General features: G+C 44.9%; 1 pseudogene; it reads left to right on the top strand.

Annotated features, from left to right (window-relative positions):
- The first annotated feature begins 3189 nt into the window (after positions 1 to 3189).
- On the top strand, positions 3190 to 5248 carry LOC139640422 (potassium voltage-gated channel subfamily V member 1 pseudogene; annotated as a pseudogene).
- The last annotated feature ends 1013 nt before the right edge of the window (positions 5249 to 6261 follow it).

Below are 6261 nucleotides of genomic sequence, written 5' to 3'. Positions count from 1 at the left end.
TATATCTGGAATTTCACCTAATAGGTATTGTAGTTTTTTGTTATTTGATAATCTCTCTCTCTCTCTCTCTCCCTCTCTCTCTCTCTCTCGTTTTGTGTATGGCTGTCTCACTCTCAGCCTTTTCCTCTCTCTCTCCTTTCTCTCTTTCCCTTCCTCTCTCTCTCTGTCTTTCACCCCACCTCTCTCTCTCTCCTTGTTTTTTGGATATGTGTCTCACTGTCAACTTTTTCCTCTCTCTCTTATTCTTTCTCTTCTTTGCTTTCCTTCTCGGCCTCTCTCTCTTTCTCTCTCTTGCTCCGTCTCTGTCGCTCAACCGCATCTCTCTCTTTCCTCAACTCTTGTTTTGAATTTCTGTTTCTCTCTCAACCTTCTCCTCCCTCTCTCTCTCTTAACTTTTCCTCTCTCTCTCTCTCCCTCTCTCTCTGTCTCTCTCTCCCTCTCTTTCTCTGTCCCTCCCTCTCTCTCTCTCTCTGTCTCTCCCTCTCTCTCTCTCCTCTCTCTCTCTCTCTCTCTCTCTCTCTCTCTCTGTGTTCTGTTGATTCATGCTTGTTATGCCGTCTTCACAAAGGTTATGTGAGGATAAGTAATTACCATAGGCTATTTTGGAAAATGCTCTTTCCAAATGTCCCTGAAGCTCAAGTAATAAGAATAATAATGATGATGATATCAACAACAACAATAATATCTACAAACACAGTTCACAAAGTTCTTTACAACAAATTTATAATTTTATTTTTTTAAATATATTTTACACACATTTTTTTTTAGCACACAAAGGCCTCACCCCCCTCCCTCATGCACTCCATCCCACCCCCAACCTCACATAGACACTAAAGGAAAGAGGAAAAAAAAAAGGGGGGGGGGACTAAATATGTAAATATGCATATATACGTGCATATATTTATACATACACATATATATCCAGATACATACATATCTTTACAACAAATTTACAGCAAATGAGGAATAAAAATTGAGAAAAAATCGGGAAACATTCAAGAGAAAAAGTGGTTCAAAATCAAAACAAAAAACAACTCAAGATTGCAAATTGGTCAAAATAAGAAATGTTCCACAGTAACATAGACGAGGAGACTCCATTCTAGCTACAGCATCACATGCCACGGTATCTCATCATTCAGTCGGTTCGGTGATAGGTTTGTAATGTGTATATCCAAGACACTTCTCTCTGATTTAAGATCTTCTCTACATCGACACCTCTATCTGGTGGGTTCAACCTTTTCTATACCACAGAACCTGAATGATGAGATGTCATGTTTACAATCACTGAAGTGAACTGCCACTGGGTATTCTCTATCATTCTCTCTCTCTATATTCTCTATCATTTCTCCTGATTTCTCTATGTTACTAAATTAGACCCATGTAATGGTTTCTGAAAGTCAAGTATGACTGATGTCCCATTACAATGGTGTCTAATCCCTTATACATACTGTACATTTTTATATATAATATGTGGTTATTGTGATAATTTGTTGCACTTTTGACTATTTTGATTCTAAAAGATATTGATTGATTGACTCTTTACCCTACTGATGTCATGATTGTCTCACAGCTGAGGACACAGAGAGGGGCGGAGCTTTATCTATTTAAGACGTCCGAATGACAAGATCTGATGAAGGTCCGGTTGGACCGAAACGTTACTATACAATAAAAGGTGTTGCATTGCAAGTAGCAGTGTGTTCATTGAGTGAGTTCATTCTATTGTATAGACCCTAACCCTCGGAAAACAAAATGTTTTATGTCGAGATAATGACATAAATAACTCAACATAAATGACTTAAATTATCACAGCACAGGAAAATGGTGTAAATAAAATGTATGAATACGTGTCCTCAATGGGCTTCCGTACATTTGAAATTAGAGCTTGACATGAATACCTGAAGTCAACAGGACCTGGTGCCTCGGTCGGGTTCAAAATCCAGGTGCAGCTGGTTTTCACTTTGAAACCAGTGATAAAGATTTCAAAATTTTTTATCAGTTTCTTTATTCTCATTTGAAGTGAGAGCTTGATGGTAAAGCCGACAGTCTGGCTGGTCAGGTTGCGTTGTTTTGGTCTTTCGTCGGGTTTGGTTTCAAAGAAACCTGCAAGTCTTGGACTCTGTCAGGTTTGGAGGTTTTCAGGTCAAGACTCGATTTAAAATGTAAACACCAACTGAAACCAAACTGTTTTGTTTTTATCAGAATCCTCTGACTCCTCTAACACTGGGCGGTCTCCATCAGGTCCTCACCTCCTCCCTAGCTCCTCCTTAGCTCCTCCTTCTCTTCCACCTCCGGACCCTCCTCCCTCTATCCTCCTTTGCTCCACCCAACCTCCTCCCTTCCTCTCACCTCCCTCACCCTTCCTTCCCTCCCTTCCTCCCTCCCTAACACCTCCCTCAGCCCCCCTACCTCCCTCCATCCTCCCTTTCTCTACCCAAACGCCTCCCTTCCTCTCTCCTTTCTCCCTTCACCCCATCTCCTCCCTCTCTCCTCCTCCCTCCCTCCATCCTCCTTTGCTCCACCCAACCTCCTCCCTTCCTCTCACCTCCCTCATCCTTCCTTCCCTCCCTTCCTCCCTCCCTAACACCTCCCTCCGCCCCCCTACCTCCCTTTCTCTACCCAAACGCCTCCCTTCCTCTCTCCTTTCTCCCTTCACCCCATCTCCTCCCTCTCCCCTCCTCCTTCCTACCTCCCTCCCTCTATCCTCCTTTGCTCCACCCAACCTCCTCCCTTCCTCTCACCTCCCTCATCCTTCCTTCCCTCCCTTCCTCCCTCCCTAACACCTCCCTCCGCCCCCCTACCTCCCTCCATCCTCCCTTTCTCTACCCAAACGCCTCCCTTCCTCTCTCCTTTCTCTCTTCACCCCATCTCCTCCCTCCCTCCATCCTCCTTTGCTCCACCCAACCTCCTCCCTTCCTCTCACCTCCCTCATCCTTCCTTCCCTCCCTTCCTCCCTCCCTAACACCTCCCTCTGCCCCCCCTACCTCCCTCCATCCTCCCTTTCTCTACCCAAACGCCTCCCTTCCTCTCTCCTTTCTCCCTTCACCCCATCTTCTCCCTCTCTCCTTCTCCCTCCTACCTCCCTCCCTCCATTCTCTTTTGCTCCACCCAACCTCCTCCCTCCCTCTCACTCCTCTCCTCCTCCTCTCTCTTCCTTCTTTCCTCCCTCCCTAACTCCTCCCTCCCTCCACCATGAGCCTCCCCTCCAGCTCGGTGGTCGACCTGTACGGCGACGGAGCCTCGCTCCTGTCTCTGGACTCCAGTGTTTTCTACAGCGAGGCGGCGGCGGCGGCGGCGTCCTGCGACAGAGACCCGCTGGACTTCTTCATCATCAACGTGGGCGGCAGCCGGTACATCCTGTCCCAGGAGCTGCTGGCCTCGCACCCCGAGACCCGGCTGGGCAAGCTGGCCCGCTGCGGCCGCGACTCGGCGCTGGAGCTCTGCGACGATGCCGACTTCCTGGAGAACGAGTTCTTCTTCGACCGAAACTCGCAGACCTTCCAGTAGGTGGCGTCCGAACCGCGGGATTTAAAACATGCATGATGTCCTTTTGTATTCAACAATAATACCGGCGTTACTTCACTTTTTTTCCGATAACAATAACGTGACGCTTCGAACGGGCCACGCTTACAAAGTGCGGTACAAGTGCGAAATTCTATTCAGTTTCTAAGAGCAAAACAGTAAATCAACATTTTCTGTGTTCTAATAATTGATGTGAAATGTATTTGGTGTTGTTAATCGCCCATAACCTTTTCACTTCTGTCAAACAACTCAACTCAACTTTATTTATATAGCACCTTTCATACAAGCATGCAGCCCAAAGTGCTTCACATAGCAAAATTACAACAATAAAACAATAAAATGTTAAAAAATCAATAAATAAGAGTCAATAAAATAAAATAAAAATACAATAAAATAAACACCAGGGATAAACGTAAAAAACAATGATTAGAACTTAAAAACTAAGGCTATAACATTACTTATTAAAAAGATAGATCTTTAATTTCCTTTAAAAAATACAGAGAGAGCTTGCCATTCTAATATCCACCTCTGCATGATCAAACAACTGCATGATCATTATAATTTAATTATCTGGAAGTCACAAAATGCTAACAAGCTATAGCAAACGTCCGTACATGAGAGGAGTCATGTAGCATTTTCAGACTTCAAGAAAAATAACATTTTAATGATCCTGCTGTTGTTTGATAACCATGAAAAGGTTACAACAAATTATTTACACCATATACAATTCACATCAATTATTAGAACACATAAAAAACAACCACAGAAAATGTGAATTGTTTTGCTCATAGAAATTTAATAGGGTATAACACTTGGCACATGTATAGGCACCTCAAGAATCTACCTCTTTAGTCCATTAATCACACACAACCACTACTTTATAGGCAATTTGGAAATTTAAGTAGTTCATATTAATCGATTTTTGCATTTTTGTGATTGTTTCAGCTCTTTATTAAACTAAACGGTTTAGTCTTACTGAGATTAAAGTGCCGTAAACTTCTACTTCTTTTCATATCTTTGTCAGAAGCGCTGCTAACTGTCTATTGGCTCTGTGTTCATGTTCCTGTGGACAGGTATGTGATGAACTTCTACCGGACCGGTCACCTGCACGTGCGGGAGGAGCTGTGCGTCATCTCCTTCCTGCAGGAGATCGAGTACTGGGGCATCGACGAGCTCCGCATCAACCCCTGCTGCCGCGAGCGCTACTACCGCCGCAAGGAGCTGAAGGAGAGCCTGGACGTGCGGCGGGAGGTCGAGGCCGACGACGGCGACGACGAGGACTTCGTGGGCGCGGCGTGCCCGGCTCTCCGCCGGCGCCTGTGGGACCTGCTGGAGAAACCCGATTCGTCGCGCGCCGCCCGCACCTTCGGCTCGCTCTCGGTCTTCTTCGTGGTCGTGTCGGTCGTCAACATGGCGCTCATCTCGCTGGACTTGGGGGAGGAGTCGGGCGCCGGCGCTCCGCTCCTGCTGGACGCCCTGGAGTACGTGTGCGTGGTCTGGTTCACCGGCGAGCTGGCGCTGCGGTTCCTGTGCGTGAGAGACAAGTGCCGCTTCAGCCGCAGCGTTCCCAACGTCATCGACCTGCTGGCCATCCTGCCCTTCTACGTGACGCTGGCGGTGGAGAGTCTCCACGGAGGAAGCACGGAGCTGGAGAACATGGGCCGCGTGGTGCAGGTGCTGCGGCTCATGAGGTCGCTCCGCATGCTGAAGCTGGGACGACACTCCACAGGTAAACGGGACGCAGATTTTTTTTGTTTTTTATGATTAATAGTTTTTTTTATTGTTTTCACGATAAAGAAAACATATGCAAATATTTCAATCACAAATGACAATATCAAGTTGACATGGAACATTAAAATAAACTAAAATGAAAATTAATAATCAATACAAACACGACCACAGACAAAGACTATATAAAAAATAAAATATAACAGTGATGCACGAAATGCTTAAAAGTTTACAGCATTGCTTGTGAACCGGTATTCTAACAAAATGTACCCTTCAGTTTATTCGCATTTTATATGATAATTTACTGCTATTTTTATGAGCTGGAAATTCCATTAACGCTCAATATATGAGTGGTACCGCCCCCATTTCAAGTGATACACCTCCACCTTATCAAGCAGCCTATATGATAATTGTTCTAGGGCAGCCAGCTGACCAAGAGAAGTGTGCCACAAAGATGATGCTGGGTCCGTGTACATTTTGATAGTTGGTTTTTTCGTTTGAACCAAAAAACGAAAAAACGGAAATACCATGGTTTTATCGTTTTTCATTTTATACCAAAAGAAAAAACTGAAAAACAGAGCCGTTTTTCTGTACACAGACTGTGCTGGTGCAGAGGAGGCTTTCAAATGGGAAGCAGATTTAAAACAGGACTGCTTTTGTATAGAGTTGAGACATTAAAGACTCAGGTGGGACTACTTTCAGGTTCCAGAAGCATTGGCTCAAACGAATAGCAGCTGCGCCAAAAAAACTAGCATAGATGTAAACAAAGGCTGAGGTACAAGACTGTTTACATCTGGCTGTTAGGAGGTAAAGAAACTACTAATCCCAGAGAGAATTGTGTCATCAGCAAAGAACGGCACCAAGTCCCCTAATTACAGAGCTGAACCGAACGTCTCAACTCTATTGCAAAGACATTTCCTTCCTTCCTTCCTTCCTTCTCCCTTCTATTTCTCGACCTTTGAGGAATGTCAATATTCAGAAAGGAAACATAAAGTATGAAGCTCCACAGGTGAA

Source organism: Centroberyx affinis, unplaced genomic scaffold (genome assembly GCF_046629955.1).
Source record: "Centroberyx affinis isolate AG114_WGS23_722 - 3 ecotype Tasmania unplaced genomic scaffold, CSIRO-AGI_Caff_v1 ptg009411l_1, whole genome shotgun sequence".
In the NCBI taxonomy this organism is placed as follows: Eukaryota; Metazoa; Chordata; class Actinopteri; order Beryciformes; family Berycidae; genus Centroberyx; species Centroberyx affinis.
This window is presented reverse-complemented; position numbering and strand designations above follow the sequence as displayed.